Here is a 21,065-nt window from a genome sequence, read left to right as displayed (position 1 = left end):
AGCACTTTGGGAGGCCAAGGCAGGTGGATCATGAGGTCAGGAGTTCGAGACCAGCCTGGCCAACAGGGCAAAACCCTGTTTCTACTAAAAATACAAAAAATTAGCCAGGTGTGGTGGTGGGCACCTGTAATCCCAGCTACTTGGGAGGCTGAGGCAAGAGAATCTCTTGAACCTGTGAAGCAGTGGTTGCAATGAGTCAAGATCACGCCATTGCACTCCAGCCTGGGCGACAGAGTGAGACTCCATCTCAAAATGAATAAATAAATAAAATGTCATCTCCAGCCTAACATTCTTCAGCTTGAGGGCAATAAATTCTGAGTACTGAAGGCAGATACAGAGGGGCGGCTTATGTAGAACTACCTTGGTTCAAGTTCAAGGGCATTTTCTTCTAACAAAACCCATCATCTGTTTTCCAGCAACTGTAATAGGATGTTGATTTTTTCATTTCATCTCCTATAAAGAAATCTGGAAATTCAGCATCTTTATTTCCTTTAGAATTTTTCTGTATTAGTTACATGGTGTCCACTATATTTTCAAAAAATCTGGCCAGGCGCGGTGGCTCATGCCTGTAATGCCAGCATTTTGGGAGGCCAAGGCAGGTGTATCACCTGATCTCAGGAGTTCAAGACCAGACTGGTCAACATGGTGAAACCTCGTCTCCACTAAAAATAAAAAAATTAGCCAGGCGCGGTAGCTCACACCTGTAATCCCAGCTACTCAGGAGGCTGAGGTAGGAGAATCACTTGAACCCGGGAGGTGGAAGTTGCAGTAAGCTGAGATTGCACCACTGCATTCCAATCTAGGCAACAGAGTGAGACTCCATCTCAAAAAAAAAAAAAAAAGAAATTTTTAATTTTGATGTAGTCCAATTTATCGATATTTTTTTTGTTGTCTGTGCTTTTGGTGCCATATCCAAGAGATCATTGCCAAATCCATTGTCATGAAGTGCTTTCCCTATGTTTTCTTTTAAGAGTTGTATAGGCCAGGTACAGTGGTTCACAGTTGTAATCCCAGCACTCTGGGAGGCTGAGGCGAGAGGATGGCCTGATCCCGGGAATTTAAGACCAGCCTGGGCAACACAGTGAGACCCCATCTCTAAAAAAAAAAAAGGTAAGAAAGAAAAAGAAAAAAAAGAGTTTTATCATTTTAGGTCTTACATTTAGGTCTTGGATTCATTTAGAGTTAAATTTTGCATATAGTGTAAGGGTCCAGTTTCATTCATTTGCGTGCAGATATCCAGTTTTCCTGAAATCATTTGTTGAAAATACTCCTTTCTCCACTGACTAGTCTTGGGACCCTAATTTAAAAACTATTGGACTATATGTATGAGAGTTTCTTTCTGGACCCTGTATTTTTTTAATTTTTTAAAATAATTTTTTATTTTTGCTTGTCATCCTTGCACAGGGGCCATGTTAATCTTCTCTGTATCTTTCCAATTTTAGTATGTGTGCTGCCAAAATGAGCACTTCTGGGCTCTCTATTCCCTTCCATTAGTCTATATGTCTGTCTGTATGCCAATACTACACAGTTTGTTTTTGTTTTTTTGAAACAACATCTCACTCTGTTGACCAGGCTGGAACACAGTGACACAATCTTGGCTCACTGCAGCCTCAACCTCCTGGGCTCACATGATCCTTCCTCAGCCTCTTGAGTAGCTGAGACTACAGGTGTGCGCCACCATGCCTGGCTAATTTTTGTATCTTTTGTAGATAGGGTTTTGCCATGTTGCCCAGGCTGGACTATACTGTTTTGATCACTGTGGGTTTGTAATAAATTTTTTAGAGTTAGGAAGTGTGAGACTTCCAACTTTGTTCTTTTTTTTTTTTTTTTTTTTTTTACAAGGTCTCACTCTGTCACTCAGGCTGGAGTGCAGTGGTGCAATCTCGGCTCACTGCAACCTCCGCCTTTCAGGTTCAAGTGATTCTCTTGCCTCAGCCTCCCGAGTAGCTGGGATTACAGGCACCCACCATCATGCCCGGCTACTTTTTTAATTTTTATTTTTATTTTATTTTTTTCATTTTTGGTAGAGACGAGATTTATTTGTTTATTTCTCTCTCTCTTTTTTTTTTTTTGATGGAGTCTTGCTCTGTCATCCAGGCTGGAGTGCGGTGGCAAAATCTCGGCTCACTGCAACCTCCGCCTCCTGGGTTCAAGCAATTCTCCTGCCTCAGCCTCCCGAGTAGCTGGGATTACAGGCATGCACCACCACACCCTGCTAATCTTTGTATTTTTAGTAGAGACGGGCTTTCACCATGTTGGGCAGGCTGGTCTCATACTTGTGACCTCAGGTTATCCACCCACCTTGGCCTCCCAAAGTGCTGCAATTACAGGCATGAGCCACCGCAATTACAGGCGTGAGCTACTGCGCCTGACCTCAACGTTGTTCTTTTTCAAGATTGCTTTAGCTATTCAGGAACCCTGGTGTCTGAATTTTCGAATAGGTTTTTCTATTTCTGCAAAAAATGCCCTTGAGATTTGATAGGAATTGTATTAAATCTATAGACTGCTTTGGCCAATATCAACGTCTTAGCAATATTAAGTCTTTTAACCCACAAACACAGTATATCTTTCCATTTATTTGTGTCTTCTTTAATTTCTTTTGGCAATGTTTTGTAGTTTTCTTTTCTTTTCGTTTTTGAGACTGGGTTTTGCTCTGTTGCCCAGGCAGCTGGAGTGCAGTGGTGTAATCATGGCTCACTGTAGCCTCGACTTCATAGGCTCAAGTGATCCTCCCACCTCAGCCTCCTGAGTAGCTGGGACTACAGGCGCAAACCACCATGTCTGGCTACTTTTTTTAATTTTTATTTTTGTAGAGACAGGGTCTTGCCAAATTGCCCAGCTGGTTTCAAACTTCTGGGCTCAAGCAATCCACCTGCCTCAGCCTCCCAAAGTGCTGGGATTACAGGCATTAGCCACTGTAACTGGCAGTAGTTTTCAGTGTGTCATTTTTTACCTCCTTGGCTAAGTTATTCCTCAATATATATATTTTTTGATGTTACTGTTAATGGAATTATTTCCTTAATTTCCTTTTGGATTATTCATTGTTAGTATATAAAAGTGCAACTGATTTTTGCATGTTGAGATTGTATCCTGCAGCTTTGTTGGATCTGTTTATTAGTTCTAACAGATGTTTTTGGTGGAATATTTGTGGTTTTCTACCTAAAAGATCATGTTGTCTGGGAACATAAATCATTTTATTTCTTCCTTTGCAATTTGATGCATTTTTTTTTTTGTCTTGCCTAATTGATCTGGCTAGGACTTTCCGTGCTATGTTAAATAAAAGTGGTGAAAGCGGGCATCCTTGCCTTGTTTCTGATCTTGGGGAAAAAGTTCTCAGTCTTTTAGCATTGAACATGATGTTAGTTGTGTGTGCTTCTCATATATGGCCTTTATTATGTTGAGGCAGTTTTCTTTTCTTTTCTTTACTTTTTTTTTTGACAGGGTCTCACTATGTTGCCCAGGCTGGACTCAAACTCCTGCACTCAAGTGATTCACCTGCCTCAGCTTCCCAAAGTGTTGGGATTACAGGTGCGAGCCACCACGTCCAGTCACAGTTTTCTTCTAGTGTCATACATCTTTAATGTCATATATCACATTGTTTGATTTTCATATGTTGAACTATCCTTGCATTCCAGGAATAAATCTTACTTAGTCATCATGTATAATATTTTAGTTCTATTGAACTCTATTTGCTAGTATTTTCTTGAGAATCTCTATGTCAATATTCACCAAGAATATTGGTCTGTAGTTTTCTTTTCTTGTAGTGTCTGTCTGACTTCCATATCAAGATAGCGCTGGCTTCATATAATGAATTTGGAAGTATTCTTTCCTCTTCAATTTTTTTGAAATTAATTGAAATGCATATAAATCTACTTTTAATAAAGTCTGTGGTTAGCATTCAGTTTGCAAGATTCCTGAAAACTTAACAATGGGCTCTCCTGAGCTTGGATGAACTAGCTCCAGCACCATCCTGAAAGTGATCATGCTTGAGGAGTCCTAAAGTGTTCATTTTTGTTGTTAACAAGATTCTGGACAGAGAGAAGGAAAGAGACGACTTTAAAAAAATTTTTTTTTTTTAATTAAGACAGGGTTTCACCATGTTGACCAGGCTGGTCTTGATCTCCCGACCTCATGTGATCCACTCGCCTTGGCCTCCCAAAGTGTTGGGATTACAGGTGTGAGCCACTGCACCCAGCCAGAAAAGGGACTACTTTTTAATTGAGAAAGGGAACTATTTCTTACTTGATGAGAAGAAATGCTTTTCCTAATGAGTTCATATGCCTAACAAAAGGACATACATAGATATTTTTATTGAAACTGTACTTACATTATAATGGTTAAAAGGTGAACGCAACTCAACTCTTCATCTGAAATAAGAGATAAGTAAATTGTGGTCTATTTATACAACGGAATACTAACCCACCCATAAAGTGAATGAACTTTAGCTGCATGAAACAGCATGGATAAACTTTATATGCATAATGTTGAGTGAAAAGAGTAAGATGCACACACAAAAATACATATCACTTGATTCCATTTATACAAAGTACAAGAATAGGTAAAACCAATTCATATTGTTAGAATCAAGATAGTGGTTACCTCTGGGGAGCTCTTGATTGGGAGAGGGCAATGAGTGAACCTTCCAGATAACTGGAAATGTTCTATATCTTGACATGAGAGGTGGTTACATGAGTATGTACATATGTAAAATCTCATTGAGCTGTATACTTAAGATACATGCATGTTACTGAAAGTTTATTATATTTCACTAAAAAGCTAACAAAATGCCTTTCTTTATTTTTTAATTGTACTTTTAAATTTCAAGAGCTACAGGCTTTTAAATAAATTTTTATATTAAAATAAAAATGCCTTCATATTTCTACTTTCTTTCAGTTAGACTGCACTACAGGCTTGTTTTAAGAGGCTAAAAAACAGAGGAGCTAAAAGAAAATTCCTTCCAGCCCCCTGACCCTTTCACTACTCTTTTTTCTAGCGTTCACAATTTAATGTCTTCCTTCCACTCATTCTTGATACTCACGAATGCTGAGACAAAAATGGTTCTGTCTCATTCAGCCTTCAGAAAAAGAGCTGAAACCCAGCTCCTTCTCACCATCTCCACTGGTAAGACCAGGGTCCAAGCACAGTCCTCTCTTGTTGGGGTTAGTGCAGTCACTTCCTGTTATGAACTGAATTATGTCCTCCCAAAATTCATATGCAGAAGCCCTAATCACTGGCATGACTATATTTGGAGATAGTGCCTTTAAAGAAGTGAAAGGAGATGATAATGGTGGAGCCGTGATCCAATACGACTGTTGTTCTTAGAAGAGGAAGAGACACAGGGGTGCACAGACAGAGGACAGGCCATGTGAGGACACAGCTCAAAGGTGGCTGTGCACAAGCCAAGGAGAGAGGCTCTTGGTGAAACCAAACCAGCTGACACCTTGATCTGGGACTTCTAGTCTCAGGAACTGTAAGAACACAAATGTCTGCTGCTGAAGCTGCCCAGGCCGCAGTATCTTGTTATGGCAGCCCTTGCAGACTAGTACAGCTCCTGACGGGTCTCTCTGTCCTGCCCTTGCCCACAGTAGTCTATGGTAACACGGAAGCTGGGGAGCCCATTAAGATGTAATCGGGCATGTCTGTCTTCTGTGTAAAACTGTTGGCTTCTCCTCCACCCAGCAGTAGCCCACAACCTGACGCTGGTCACAGTCTTGTATCACTCGGCCTCTACTCCCTCTCTGACCTTGTCTCCTATAGTCTCACCTCCTCGCCTGTGGCCTCTTTGCTCTTTCTTGGACATTCCAAGCATAGTCCTGCCTTAGGGCCCTTGGCATTGTCCTCCCACCCCAAACAGGCTTCCTCCAGAGAGCAGCATGACTCGCTATCCACTCCTCCTCCTTCAGGGTGATCCTCAGTGTCCTGTTGTCAGTTAGGCTTGCCTGCCTGCCTGCCTGCCTGCCTTCCTTCCTTCCTTCCTTCCTTCCTTCCCTCCTTCCTTCCTTTCTTTCTTTTTTTTTTTTTTTTGACGGAGTTTCATTCTTCTTGCCCAGGCTGGAGTGCAATGGCGTGATCTCAGCTCACTGCAACCTCCACCTCCCAGGTTCAAGTGATTCTCCTGCCTCAGCCTCCCGAGTAGCTGGGATTACAGGCATGTGCCACCATGCCCAGATAATTTTGTATTTTCAGTAGAGACGGGGTTTCTCCATGTTGGTCAGGCTGGTCTCAAACTGCTGGCCTCGTGATCCATCCGCCTCGGCCTCCCAAAGTGCTGGGATTACAGGCTTGAGCCATTGCACCTGATCTCTTTTTTTTTTTTTTTTCGAGATGGAGTCTTGCTCTGTCACCCAGGCTGGAGTGCAGTGGCATAATCTTGGCTCACTGCAACCTCTGCCTCCCAGGTTCAAGCAATTCTCATGCCTCAGCCCCTTGAGTAGCTGGGATTATAGGCACCTGTCACCACTCCCAGCTGATTTTTGTATTTTTGGTAGAGATGGGGTTTCACCATATTGGCCAGGCTGGTCTTGAACTCCTGGCCTCAAGTAATCCACCTGCCTCAGCCTCCCAAAGTGCTGGGATTACAGGCGCAAGCCACCAAACCCAGCCTTTCAGTCAGGCATTCTGACCAAGCAACACAGAATAACAAACTCTACCCTCACCCTGACATTCTTTTTCTTTCAGGAGTTAGGTAAAGTTATTTAAGTTACATCTATTCCACGGAAAACTAGGCAATGATCCCACAATTCTAAATGACTGTGCAGATGTTAAGTGGCATGGGAGAGAAAGTAAACGTAAACAGAAGATATAGAACAAAATGGAGGGTGTCAGTTTGGATGTTTGTCCCTCCCTCAAACCTCATGTGGAAATTTGATCCCAGTGTTGTGGGTGGGTCTAATGGAAGTGTTTGGGTCATGTGAGTGGGACCCTCATGGATAGATTAATCCCTTCCCTGGGGTGGGGGGTTTGAGTGAGTTCTCACTCTTAATTCCCTCAAGAGTTGGCTGTTAAGAAGAGCCTGGTGCCTCCCCTCTCTTTCTCTTGCGCTCTCTCTTGCCATGTGATCTCCGCACACACTGGCTCCTCCTCACCTTCCCCAATGTGTGGAAGCTTCCTGAGGCCTCCCTAGAAGCAGATGCTGGAACCATGCTTCTTGTACAACCTGCAGAACTGCCAGCCAAATAAATCTCTCTTCTTTATAAATTACCCAGTCTGATTTTCCTTTGTAGCAAGACAAACAGACTGAGATATACTGTATGCTCACCCTTTTGTGGGAAAAATATAAACACATGCAAACACATGTAAACACATGCAAACACATGTATGTCTCTAACCAATATTTGATGGAAGCTATTTTTGGTGATGGTATTATGGACGATTTTTTTCTTTTTCTTTCACTTTTTATTTATTTTTCTTTTTCTTTCCCTTTTCACTTTTTGTTTTCAATTCTTTTTCTTTCTTTTCCTTTTCATTTTCTATAGATAATGACTGCAGTCTTTATAATGAATATGTATATATATATATATATTTCTTTTTTTCTTTTTTTTTTGAGACAGAGTTTTCCTCTTGTTGCCCAGGCTGGAGTGCAGTGGCATGACCTTGGCTCACTGCAACCTCCACCTCCTGGGTTCAAGCGATTCTCCAACCTCAGCCTCCCGAGTAGCTGGGACTACAGGTGCCCACCACCACACCCGACTAATTTTTATATTTTTAGTAGAGACGAAGTTTCACCATGTTGGCCAGGCTGGTCTTAAACTCCTGACCTCAGGTGATCCGTCCACCTCGGCCTCCCAAAGTGCTGGGATTACAGGTGTGAGCCACCGCGCCTGGCCAGAGTTTATATAATTTTTATAAGAAGAAAAAAAAAATTTCAAATGAGGGTGACTATTTCATTGTTCTCAGGACTGGATGCTATGTCAGGACAGGCAGATTCTGATCTTCTGTGCCTCTAAATCTTAGACACTAAATGGGTCTTAAAATGAGCTGAAATCACTGTGGGAAGGTCAGGGTTTCTTTGCCTTGGAGATCTTTTAGAGTTGGCTTGCTGATTTTAAAATGTTTTCAATTTCAGCTCTCTTATCATTGCAATCCAGTTGAACCCTCCTAAGGTAACAAAAACATCCTCTTGATCAATTTGAGACTCCAACATTCTTTATTTAACCAAAATTTACTTCTTTTCATGATTTTTCTTCTGATGTTCTACATATTTGCTTCTTTGTTTTCTTTCTTTCTTTCTTTCTTTCTTTCTTTCTTTCTTTCTTTCTTTATGTATTTATTTGAGACAGAGTCTCGCTCTGTCACTCAGGCTGGAGTGCAGTGGTGTGATCTCGGCTCACTGCAACCTCCATGTCCTGGGTTCCAGGGAGTCTTCTGCCTCAGCCTCCCAAGTAGCTGAGATTACAGGTATGTTTCACCATGCCAGGCTAAATTTTTTGTAGTTTTAGTAGAGATGGTGTTTCACCATGATGGCCAGACTGGTCTTGAACTCTTGACCTCAGGTGATCCACCCCCCTCAGCCTCCCCAAGTGCTGGGATTACAGGTGTGAACCACCATGTCTGGCCCCAGCCTGCTTCTTTATTGTTTATTGTTTGAATTTGTTTATTGAGTGAATAAATAAATGAATGAAATTTCTTCATGTTCTTCCTACCTGTAGGCATCCTCCTGAGGTCTGATTTTATTCCAAAGGACTTCTGATGCAAGCCTAAGGAGCCTGTTTTTGCAAATAATTAGGAACAAAGTCCTGGCTGCTTCTCAGATGCTCAGGCTCATGATCTTCAGTGGGGATTTATGAGTCTTCAAGGCTCTCGGGACCTGGGACGTAGCAAAAGATAACAGGTCATGAAAACTGGGTCCTTGTTACTCTGATCCTTATGCTTAAGTCAGACAAGCACAAGCCAATTGGCTGCTGTGCTCCCATCTCTCAACAGGGGATAAATATATTCCAATTGCATATCATTAACAAAAAGTTGGTGCTGTGAACTGGGGTGCCAGCTGCCACAGGCCGTCATTAAAATGGAGTGTTATGGTGTTACAATTCCGGTAAATGCAAAACCGTCTTGCGGCTAGTGGGAACACATGAAGAATGAATCTCATTAAACACAAGTACTTACTCAGATGGTTCCATCAAACTCCCTGAAATGCCACTTACTGCGCGCCTGGGAGATGCGGGTGGAAGCGCACACCCTTTGATGTGTGTCACAGAGTGGCAGCTGCCCCAAGCAAAACAAAGCTCCTGCTCCGTCATAGCTTCAGTGCGGATGGAAATTGAGGGAGGATGACACAGCTGTATTTCTGAGGAGTGGGCATTTAGCGACATCCAAGGGGACAAATAAGCCTCTTAAATTCATTAGTATCTTGATAAAACTGATTATGCAGTGAGCGGTGAATGGCTCTGACTTCTCAGGAAAATGAAATGAGAAGAAAGGGCAAGGAGGGAGTGGTTCTTTCCCGGAGCAGCTGTGAAGTCCTCTCAGGAGGTGGTGAACCCTGGAGAGCAACTGATGCTACACAAAGGACAGCAGCTGAAAAGGAGCCTCCGGGGGTCACTGTCTCAGAGAGCCCCTAACCTGGCCAGCCCGGAAGGGCAGAGGAGAGGGCTCCCTGAGCTAAGCTGCCAGGTAACAGCTGCAGCCGCAGCCCCAGTGCACCCTACAGGGTCGTTTTCCAGGGCTGAAGCTGGAAGTGCGGATGGCGGCCCCGATTCAGCTGTTTGGGTAATGCAGAGCATTTGACATCGCATCTGGTGTCAGTGATTTGGTTGCTATTGTAGATACTTCATGTCACGTTGGATATTAAGGATGAAGACGGTCGCCCACGGAGGCAGGGAGTGTGGAGAAAGAACCCGCTTCTGTGCAAGTCATGGGGTCGCGAGGTTAATACGCTTCTGCGGCTCCAGTAAAAACTCTGCTAATTGAGGCGCAGCTGGGGTCCGGGAATATAGGAAGCTCTCCTCCTCTGGTCGTCACTGTATGATGTGGATGCTTCATTTCACCACCTCCTTCTGGGGGTGACACCCTCACCCCAACTACCTTTTCCAGGAGGCTGCCAAGTGCCAGGGCAGCTCTTCCCCAGAGGTGGGTGTGGGTCATGTTTTTAATGTCAGTTGCCAGTAATTGACTATTAGCTCTGTGAAAAGAGAACATCTCTGATGCTTAACTCAAGTCATAGACATGAGATCGTCTCCAAAGAGGATGCAATTCCCTGAGAGTCAATAAACACGAGGTACAGTTATTAGATGAGGTTACTAGACTAACAGGGACAAGGAGGGCTGTTTGAGGCCAAGTGTGGTAATCTCAGTGCTTTGGGGGCCAAGGCAGGAGGATCACTTGAGGCCAGGAGTTCAAGACCAGCTTGGGCAACATGGCAAGATCCTATCTCTACAATTTTTTTTTTTTAATGAGCTGGGTTTGGCGGCGTGCACCTGTAGTCCCTCCCAGCTACTTGGGAGGCTGAGAAGGGAGGATCTTTTGAGTCCAGTTCAAGGCTGCAGTGAACTATGGTGGTGCCACTGCACTCCAGCCTGGGCAACAGAGTAAGACCCTGTCTCTAAAAGCAAAAAACCACAAAAACAAAAAACAAACAAACAAAAAAGCTTAATATAAATGACGTGTGAATATTGTCTTGTTAGGGAATAACGACAAGGAAAGAAAAGCCTATACATGTTTAGTACAGATGCAATTTTTTTTCCTAATATTTTTCAAACTCCTGAGCTCAAGTGACCCTCCTGCCTTAGCAGTGGTGCAGTCTCAGCTCACTGCAACCTCCTCCTCCCAGGTACAAGTGATTGTCCTGCCTTAGCTTCTCAAGTAGCTGGGACTACAGGCATGCGCCACCACGCCTGGCTAATTTTTGTATTTTTAGTAGAGATGGGGGTTTACCATGTTGACTAAGCTGGTCTTGAAATCCTGACCTCAGGTGATCCGCCTACTTTGGCCTTCCAAAATGTTAGGATTACAGGTGTGAGCCACCGCACCCAGTCCTTTCCCTAATATTTTTGATTGGTCGTTGGCTGAATCCATGGATGTGAATCCACTGATGCAGAGGGCATGACTTCCTGCACCTTGCGTCTGTCTGGTATTTATGAGTTACGAGGATAAGAACTGGATTTTTAAAGAGTATCTTTGAGGGGCAAAGAAGACTTTGGACTAACACTCCCTTTAGGTCCCTGTAGAATCTAACTTCAGCATTTAGAAGAAAAAGAAGGCCAGGTGCGGTGGCTCATGTTGTCGTCTCAGCACTTGGGGAGGCTGAGGTAGGAGGATTGTTTGAGGTCCAGAGTTCAAGACGAGCCTGGCCAACATAACAAGACCCCATCTCTCTAAAAAAAAAAAAAAAAAAAAAAAAAATTAAAAAAAAAGAAAATGAAATTCCCGACATTAACTCCAAGCTCTGCATACAAACATAACACTTTGCCAAAGCGATTTTCATGTTAACAAGGGAGAATTCCATATTAACTATGATACTGAATCATGGAGCTGATGGGGAGAAAGACTATATACAAGCAGCCACAGATCCTCTCAGTAATCTAGGCCCAGGTTTCTCAGGTCGAGGCTCTTGGTGGATTCAGTCATTGACATATTTGTGAGCAAATGGTGTGTGGGCTTATGTCAGGCAACCACATGTGAATGAGTCAGAAGCACTTTAAAAAAAATCCAAGCTGTTCGTGAAATCAAGAAATTAAACACAGGCAGAAACATCAACACTGTGCCACTCCGAGGCAATCTTCAGACAGCTCTAATGTGGAATGAGTAAACTCAGATGCTGTCCTGAAATCATCAGTCTGTCCTTGTTTTCTTTCTTACATTGCAGTATTGAAACTCAGAACATGTAACTCTGCTCAACAAGTTGATTTTGACTAACAGTTTCAGGGACTGAATGGAATTGAACCAAGCTGCAAAGAAATCACATTTACATTTAAATTAAAGATGCTACTTGTTGTGTGGATATGATGATTTCCAGGTAGTATCTCTCTCTGCCATCAAATGCAACTTCTGGCCAGGTATGGTGACTCACTCCTGTAATGCCAACATTTTGAGAAGCCAAGACATGAGAATTGCTTTAGGCCAGGAGTTCAAGACCAGCCTAGGTAACATGGTGAGACCCTGTCTCTACAAAAAATTAAAAACTAGCCAGGCATGGTGGCTAGTGCCTGTAGGCCCAACTTGAAGGAAGCTGAGGTGGGAGGATCACTTGAGCCCAGGAGGTCGAGGGTGCAGTGAGCCAAGATCACACCACTGCACTCCAGCCTGGGTGACAAAGTGAGACCCTGTCTCTAAAAAAAAAAAAAAAGCTATTTCTGACCTACCTTTATAGGCTGAAGTTGTTACGTTCTGCCCTTAAGAATCTGAACTCTGAACACATATTACATAACAAGCCTGCTGAGTAAAAGCTCTTTCACTGTGTGTAGGAATCCTGGCATTCAGTTGGAGTAGGGGATAACTCACTTCATATCTTCTGAATTTCTTTAAAAGGTACTTCTTCCACATCTTCTCTCCTTGTGAGATGATCAAATGTTAATATAGAAATAAATTCACCATCTAAGACCTATCTTTGCTTTTTGCATGGAGCACCCCAAAAATTCTGAGGGCTTCCTTTCTGGTTTTACAGTTGCTTCAGATGGAGATTACTTGAGCTTCCACTTTGGCTTCCATCATTACCCACATCTTACTAGACACTTTTCCATGCTGATGTAATTCGTGTTCCTAAGAATCAGTTGTATCCTGTTTCCATGAATAACTAGTTTTTAGAATGGAAAAGAATGTGTAGGGCTGGGCGCAATTGCTCACCCCTGTAATCCCAGCACTTTGGGAGGCCGAGATGGGTGGATCACAAGGTCAGGAGTTCGAGACCATCCTGACCAACATGGGGAAACCCCACCTCTACTGAAAATACAAAAAAATTAGCCAGGCATGGTGGTGCGTGCCTGTAATCCCAGCTACTCAGGAGGCTCAGGCAGGAGAATCGCTTGAACCCTGGAGGCAGAGGTTGCAGTGAGCCGAGATTGTGCCACTGCACTCCAGCCTGGGCGACACAGTGAGACTCACTCTCTAAAAAAAAAAAAAAAGAATGTGTAGAAACGACTCATAATCTTTTGTCTTTTTCAAAAAGCACTAATTATTATAGTTAATGACAATGTATTATATATTTGAAATAGCTAATAGAGTAGATTTTAAATGTTCTCACCACAAAAAAGATAAGTATGTGAGGAAATTGATATGTTAATTAGCTTTAGTTAATTAGCTTTAGTCATTCCACCATGTGTTCATATATGCAAACATCATCTTGTACACCATAAGTACATACAATTGTTGTTTGTCCATAAGTACATACAATTGTTTTTGGCAATTAGAAAAAAGAATGTAGGCCAGGCACTGTGGCTCATGCCTGTAATCCCAGCACTTTGGGAGGCCAAGGTGGGCGGATCACTTGAGGTCCAGGAGTTCAAGAGCAGCCTGGCCAACATGGTGAAACCCCATCTCTACTAAATACAAAAAATTAGCCGGATGTGGTGGTGCGCACCTGTAATCCCAGCTACTCAGGAGGCTGAAGCAGGAGAATCACTTGAGCCCAGGAGGTGGAGGTTGCAGTGAGCCGAGATCGCACCATTGCACTCCAGCCTGGGCAACAGCGAGACTCTGTCTCAAAAAAAAAAAAAAAAAGAAAGAAAGAAAAAGAGAATGTGACTGGCCAGGGAACCACTAGTTGTGAGATTTGCTTCTTCTGGGCACAGAGTCGTTTGTATCTCAGAGTGTTCATGGCAGACTGGGCGAGAAGACCTTCAGGAAATGAAGACTTTTCCTGCATATTCTTTATCAGGAAAAGTAAAACAAGTTTTCAGCCTGGCATAAGGAGGCAAGCAGACATCATTAGATCATTAGTAGGTGACTTTCCTGAAAATGTTAGTACTATTTCTGTAGATAATGTATTGCTTTTTGGTTCAACTTATGAGATGCTTGAGGAAATGGTTACCATGTGAACTACATGATCATCTACTCAAAATGATCAATAAAATCGGCTTAGGTGGCCAGCTAACATTTTCTATGTGCATTTATCTCTCTCTCTTTTTTTTTTTTTTCAAGATGGGTTCTCACTCTGTTGCCCAGGCTGGAATGTAGTGGCACGATCTCAGCTCACTGCAACCTCTGCCTCCCAGGTTCAAGTGATTCTCCTGCCTCAGCCTCCTGAGTAGCTGGGATTACAGGTGTGTGCCACCATGCCCAGCTACTTTTTGTATTTTTAGTAGAGATGGGGTTTCACCATGTTGGCCAGGCTGGTCTGGAACTCCTGACCTTAAGTGACCTGCCCACCTCTGCCTCCCAAAGTGCTGGAACTACAGGCATTAGCCACCACACCTGGCCTGCATTTCTTTTTTCTTTCTTTGCTTTTCTTTCTTTCTCCTTCCTTCCTTCCTTCCTTTGCTCTCTTTCCCTCCCCCTCCCCTCTCCTCCTCTCTTTCTTTCTTTCTTTCCTTCTTTCTTTCTTTCATTTATTTATTTATTTTTAGACGGAGTCTTGCTCTGTTGCCCAGGCTGGAGTGCAGTGGCATGATCTCATCTCACTGCAACCTCTTCCTCCTGGGTTCAAGAGATTCTCCTGCCTCAGCCTCCTGAGGAGCTGGGATTACAGGCATGTGGCACCATGCCCGACTAATTTTTTTGTGTTTTTAGTAGAGAAGAGGTTTCACCATGTTGGCCAGGCTGGTCTCGATCTCCTGACCTCGTGATCTGCTCGCCTCATCCTCCCCAAGTGGTGGGATCACAGGCATGAGCCCCCGTGCCCGGCTTCCCTCCCCTCCCCTCCCCCCTCTCCCTTTCCCTCCCCTTCTGTTCATTTCCTTTCCTTCCCAAGACAGGGCTTTGCTCTGTCACCCTGGCTGGAGTGTACTGGTACAATCATAGCTCCCCACAGCCTAGAACTTGGGAGCTCACATGAACCTCCTGCCTCAGCCTCCATGCCTGTCTAATTTTAAAATTTTTTGTAGAGACCGGATCTTACTATGTTGCACAAGCTGGTCTCAAACTCCTAGGCTCAAGCAATCCTCTCTCCTCAGCCTCCCAAAGTGCTGGGACTACAGGCATCAGTCATCACGCTTGGCCAACCATGTGAGTTTCTTTATCATGCTAGAGTAATTTGGCCATATGGAGGCTAATTTGAAAATGCATTAAGATGAAGCTACGGATGATAATTTTTAATTAACAAGAGAAATGAGTTGTTCTTTCTCTTTTCCAAATCATTCCACAAGCCAATCCCTCACATGAGGCAGGTGGTCGGCTGTCAGGGACAAAGATGCACTAATGAGAAGCCGACATTCTAGACTTCCAGACTATGGCTGACGATGACAATGTCTAACACTACCCCTAGGATTCTGTCTAAGGAGTTAATTAAATGTCAACCAAACAGCCTCCCTTGGGAAATAACAACTCACACAACCCACAGAATCAGAGAAAATGTCTACAAATCACATATCCAATAAGGGGGTTGTATCCTGAATATATAAAGAACTCTTACAACTCAACAATAAAATAGAGCTGTGTGTTATTTCAAAGAGCTGGAAATAAACTTTTTTTTTGTTTTTGAGATAGGGTTTCACTCTTGTTGCCCAGGCTGGAGTGCAATGGCGTGATCTCAGCTCACTGCAACCTCCCCCTCCTGGGTTCAAGCAATTCTCCTGCCTCGGCCTCCCAAGTAGCCTGGATTACAGGCACCCGCCACCATGCCCAGCTAATTTTTTGTATTTTTAGTAGAGACAGGGTTTCCCCATGTTGGCCAGGCTGATCTCGGACTCCTGACCTCAGGTGATCTGCCCACCTCAGCCTCCCAAGGGCTGGGATTACAGGCGTGAACCACCTTGCCCGGCCGGACAGAAACTTTTGAAGCAGAAGCATCAAGGTAGCCTTCTCAACCATTCCCTTTCCTAGGATCTTGTATTTTTCATGCCTCTTTGCCATGGTTCACATTCAGACATTATGTGGATCCTACCACTTTGTGGCATGGGGCAGAGCTCACCAAGTCCCTTCTGGCTGGGGCAGGCCTGGAGTGGGGGATTTGGGGCTCTGGTGGTGATGGGAGAGCTGGAGAGGCCAGGAAGGGCAAGGCCAGGCAGTCCTTTCTGCAGAGGGAGAGTTCCCACAGCAGATGCCAGATGCTTCATCCCACTAATTCCAGGATGGGGCTGCTTGCATCACCACACTGTCCACTCACATTCACCTCTGAACATCTTAACTTTCCCAGAATGTCCTCCTCATACTGCACTCACTATTTTGTACTATTTTTGTTTTTTTATTTGTTTGTTGAGACATGGTCTTGCTCTGTCACTCAGGCAGGAGTGCAGTGGTGTGATCTTGGCTCAATGCCACCTCAACCTCCCCGACTCAAGTAAACCTCCCACCTCAGCCACCCGGGTAGCTGGGAATACCAACATGCACCACCACGCCTGGCTAATTTTTAAGTTTCTTGTAGAGACAGGGTCTCACCATGTTGCCCAGGCTGGTCTCGAACTCCTGGGCTCAAGGGATCATCCTGCCTCGGGTCCCAAAGTGCTGGGATTACAGGTGTGAGGCACTGTGCCCGGCCTTGTGCTATTTTTGAGTTAGGCTGTTGACGGAAAGTCAGCAGATACTGTTTTCTGTTTCATAGTGATGCTTTGGACTTCCATTCTGCTCACTCATTTTATATCTCCAGAGATGGTATTTAGAGAGCAAGGGCTGGACACTTGGCAGACGCTCAGTAAACACAGATTGACTGATTGACTGGTTGGTTGATTGATTATAGGCTCCCTGCTCTCTGCTTAGGTCTTGGTGGCAGAGCTAAGGGTAAATGCATCCATCTGACGGGGGGAGGGGGGGTGGGCGGGGGTGGGAGGAGTGTGCTTTGTAAATTTGGAGAGTGGGCTGTGCTGCAACTGGCTTAAAGGTCTAGAAAACCAGCCAGGTACGGTGGCCCACGCCTGTAATCCCAGCATTTGGGAGGCTGAGGTGGGCAGATCACCTGAGGTCAGGAGTTCGAGACCAGCCTAACCAACATGGTGAAACCCCGTCTCTACGAAAAACACAAAAATTAGCCAGGTGTGGTGCCGCACACCTGTAATCCCAGCTACCTGGGAGGCTGAGGCAGGATAATTGCTTGAACCCAGGAGACAAAGGTTGCAATGAGCCAAGATTGCACCACTGCACTCCAGCTCGGGCGACAGAGCGAAAGTCAGTCTCAAAAAAAAGGACCAGAAAACCACTTCATCAGCTGGGAATGGTGGTTCACACCTATAATCCCAGCACTTTGGGAGGCTGAGGTGATCGGATCACTTGAGGTCAGGAGTTCAAGACCAGCCTGGCCAACATGGTGAAATCCTGTCTCTACTAAAAATACAAAAATTAGCTGGGCGTGGTGGCAGGCACCTGTAATCCCAGCTACTAGGGAGGCTTAGGCAGGAGAATTGCTTGAACCCAGGAGGCAGAGATTGCAGTGAGCCGAGATGGCACTACTGCACTCCAGCCTGGGCGACAAGCAAAACTTCGTCTCAAAACAAAAAGAAAAACAAAATGAGAAGCATTTCATCTAAGAGATTCGGCTCTGAGTGATGAAGGGTTGTCTGATCAAGACCAGAGAAGCATCAAAACACTTACAGCCTCAGGATGAAAATGTCATGGGGTTGGCAGGGGGTGGGCAGCAGAGTTCATTTGTAGCAGCTCCCGGGCTGCTCTGCAATGTTTTGTGGCTCAGGGCCATGTGTAGCCAAACAAAAACAAGTGTTATAGGCCTGCTGGTTTCTAGCTGAATTCACTATTCAGAAATATGGCCAGTTTTTTCCTCCTATGAGCTTCATAGTCTCCTACCACAAAGAAGCTAGCAGATTCATGGATTTGAACTGCACTGAGAAAATATAACTCTGCTGGTATTCTTGAACTTGCAGTGTTTGTCTTTAGGTTTTTTTTTTTTTTTTTTTTTGAGATGGAGTCTCGCTCTGTAGCCCAGGCTGGAGTGCAGTGGCACGATCTCGGCTCACTGCAAGCTCTGCCTCCCAGGTTCACACCATTCTCCTGCCTTTGCCGCCCGAGTAGCTGGGACTATGGGCGCCCGCCACCACGTCTGGCTTATTTTTTGTATTTTTAGTAGAGACGGGGGTTTCACCGTGTTAGCCAGGATGGTCTCGATCTCCTGACCTCGTGATCCCCCGGCCTCAGCCTCCCAAAATGCTGGGATTACAGGTGTGAGCCACGGCACCTGGCCTTGTCTTTAGGTTTAATGTTAAACATTGAGGATACAAATTTCATTGTAAGTCAGAGACATTTTTAGCTGCCATCCCTGCAGTTGGAGCTGACTCAGCAGACGTATGGTTTTTGATTTACTGTGCCTGGCAAAAGTTATTATACTGAGGCATGTTCTTTATTATAAACTTTTCTTGTATAATAAGAGACAATTTGGCCAGGCTAATTGCTAAATTAAGCTCACCCTAGTCAAGCTCAACTGATTCATTTAAAAGGTTATTGACCATTGACATTTTTACAAGTGTTTAATCAGACTAGTAAGTACTCTTAAAATGGAAATTTTGTGACAAACACACTCTAAGCTTGATAAGTAAAAATATGCACCATAAAGCCCCACCCACTACCCACAAAAAGAAAAATTATAGCATATACATATATACACACACATCACCTTTCAGCTGAAATCCTATAATTTGTTACATATGATTATAGAACAAGAACAAATAAGAAAATGGTTCAGGCTCTGATGAAATTTTAATAATAAAGTATGTTAGAGTGGCCTGTAGCATGTTTAAATAAAGCTTAAAAGAAAATCACTCTGCCCTGATAGGTAATAAATGTAGAAACACACACCCTTGGCTGGGAGTGGTGGCTCACCCCTGTAATCCCAGCACTTTGGGAGGCCAAGGTGGGGGCAGATGACCTGAGGTTGGGAGTTCAAGATCAGCCTGGCCAACATGGTGAGACCCCGTCTCTACTGAAAATAATTAGCCGGGCATGGTGGCAGATGCCTGTAGTCCCAGCTACTAGGGAAGCTGAGGCAGGAGAACCGCTTGAACTCAGGAGGTGGATGCTGCAGTGAGCCGAGATCGAGCCACTGCACTCCAGCCTGGGCGACAGAGCAAGACTTTTTCTCAAAAAAAAAAAAAAAAAAGAAAGAAAGAAATACACACCCTATTTTGTGTTTTCAAATGAATAAAATTCAGATGCAAAGGACTTCACCTTGAAGAGCCAAGGCCTTTTTTTAGCTATCAAAGATATGGTCCTTTTGCAAGGAGATTTCAAAATCCATGCCACATATACCTGAAAAACATGAAGGCTTAATTGGCTGGTTTTCCTTATGTGATAATAAAATGATCTGTTCTCTAACCTCTCATTTTTATGCTTGGCAGGAATGTGACTGTACTAGAACCAAAAAGACATCTGCTAGCAATTTGCAGTCTCAGAGCAGCCCACGGTTTTATGGAGCTTCATCTGAAACTCTGATTCATTTTTGAAAAAGTTAGCTAATGCAAGTGGGGGTGAGGGCAGCCGGCTCCTTGCTGGGGGATCGGCAGAGGAGGAGTTGTTTCCGCCAGCCCAGGTTACAGTTCTGTGCTCTGTCTCCCAGGGTCTGTCCTGATGAACTCAGGGTTTCTGGGCTGCCCCAGAGTGGGCAGTGGTAGGTGGGAGGTGCCTGTGTTGGGCCTGAGATTTGGTGCTGAGAATTTGGTCTCCTGCTTTGCAGTCCTACTTTTCATTTAATTCAATTTTTACTCCTGTCTTACTCTGACAGATGGGTATATTCTACTTGATACAGAAAGTTTACAAACTCATAAAATTGGAACCGTACACGCATATGCACACAAGTGCGCACACACACACGTGCATATGTATGCACACTCACACACGTGCATATGTATGCACACTCACACATGTACCCTGCAATTAAGGGAAAAGCAGCTCAGGCCTTGGCCTCACACAGAGAGGGCTTCCAATCCAGTTCAGTTACTCAGAGCTCTGTGACCTTAGGGAAATGAATTAACTTTCTCATTTCCTTATTTAGAAAATGAACATCATAATGCCTGCTTTGATGGAGATGACATGATATATGTAATGCTCCCGGAACAGAGGACAGTATTATTTAATATGGCCGGTGTACTTCTTCCTCCTGTCCCCCCTACTTTGTGCTATTCATTGGAAGATCTATTTTAGGTCCTGATGTTTGCACAGACCCATTCAGAGGACAGATTTGGAAATCTGGACAGATTTTCTTTTTCCTGTTGCCAGAAGGAAAACAAATGATAAGCCTGTTTTAGGTCTTACTTGTGGTGCAGTTTCCTCTCCACCTAAATATCTGCACAAGCCTACAGTGGAAAGAGATGAGCTTAGGCTGGGTGAGATTGGGAGCGTTGCTTAATTGCTTTGAACTTGAGTTTGTTCAGATACAAACCAAAGAAATTAATACCTAACTTGCAGGACCATTTCCATAAGATAAATAATATATGTAATACAAATGGTTGTTGCTTTTTACTCTCATATTGCCTAGTATTTTTTTCTCTTTCTTTTATTTTGTATTAGGAATTCAATGTGGAATCGCTTAATATTTCTTTTTCTTTCTTTCTTTCTTTTTTTTTTTTGAGACAGAGTTTCACTCTTGTTGTCCAGGCTGGAGTGCAATGGCACTATCGTGGCCCACTGCAACCTCTGCCTCCCGGGTTCAGGCGATTCCCCTGCCTCAGCCTCCCGAGTAGCTGGGACTACAGGCGCGCACCACCACGCCCAGCTAATTTTTGTATTTTTAGTAGAGACGGGGTTTCACCATGTTGGCCGGGATGGTCTGGATCTCTTGCCTCGTGATCCGCCCGCCTCGGCCTCCAAAAGTGCTGGGATTACAGGCGTGAGCCACCATGCCCAGCCTCCTAACTCTTTATAAACCAGAAAACATTTCTTAGAACTCCCTCCCCATTCCCTCTTATTTTGCATATGGCCAGAAATGGGCACAACCACGTCCCTAGATAAATCACTGCCTGGGGGAATGGAGCCATTAGAACTGGCTGAAAATGCTGAGGTTTGCCTCTGAGCCTTAGAGGAGATGTGTGAACACCATG

At 44.1% G+C, this 21,065-nt stretch overlaps 1 non-coding gene across 1 annotated transcript; it reads right to left on the bottom strand.

The window, feature by feature from the left end:
* Positions 1 to 1,358: 1,358 nt before the first annotated feature.
* Positions 1,359 to 1,466, bottom strand: LOC112204615 (U6 spliceosomal RNA). Its single transcript, XR_002938291.1, has one exon. It is a non-coding gene; the product is annotated as a U6 spliceosomal RNA (small nuclear RNA).
* Positions 1,467 to 21,065: the final 19,599 nt, after the last annotated feature.

The sequence above is a fragment of the Pan troglodytes genome, chromosome 8 (genome assembly GCF_028858775.2).
Source record: "Pan troglodytes isolate AG18354 chromosome 8, NHGRI_mPanTro3-v2.0_pri, whole genome shotgun sequence".
Lineage (NCBI taxonomy): Eukaryota > Metazoa > Chordata > Mammalia > Primates > Hominidae > Pan > Pan troglodytes.
Note: the sequence above shows the minus strand (reverse complement) of the source record. Positions and strands in the feature narration are given on the sequence as shown.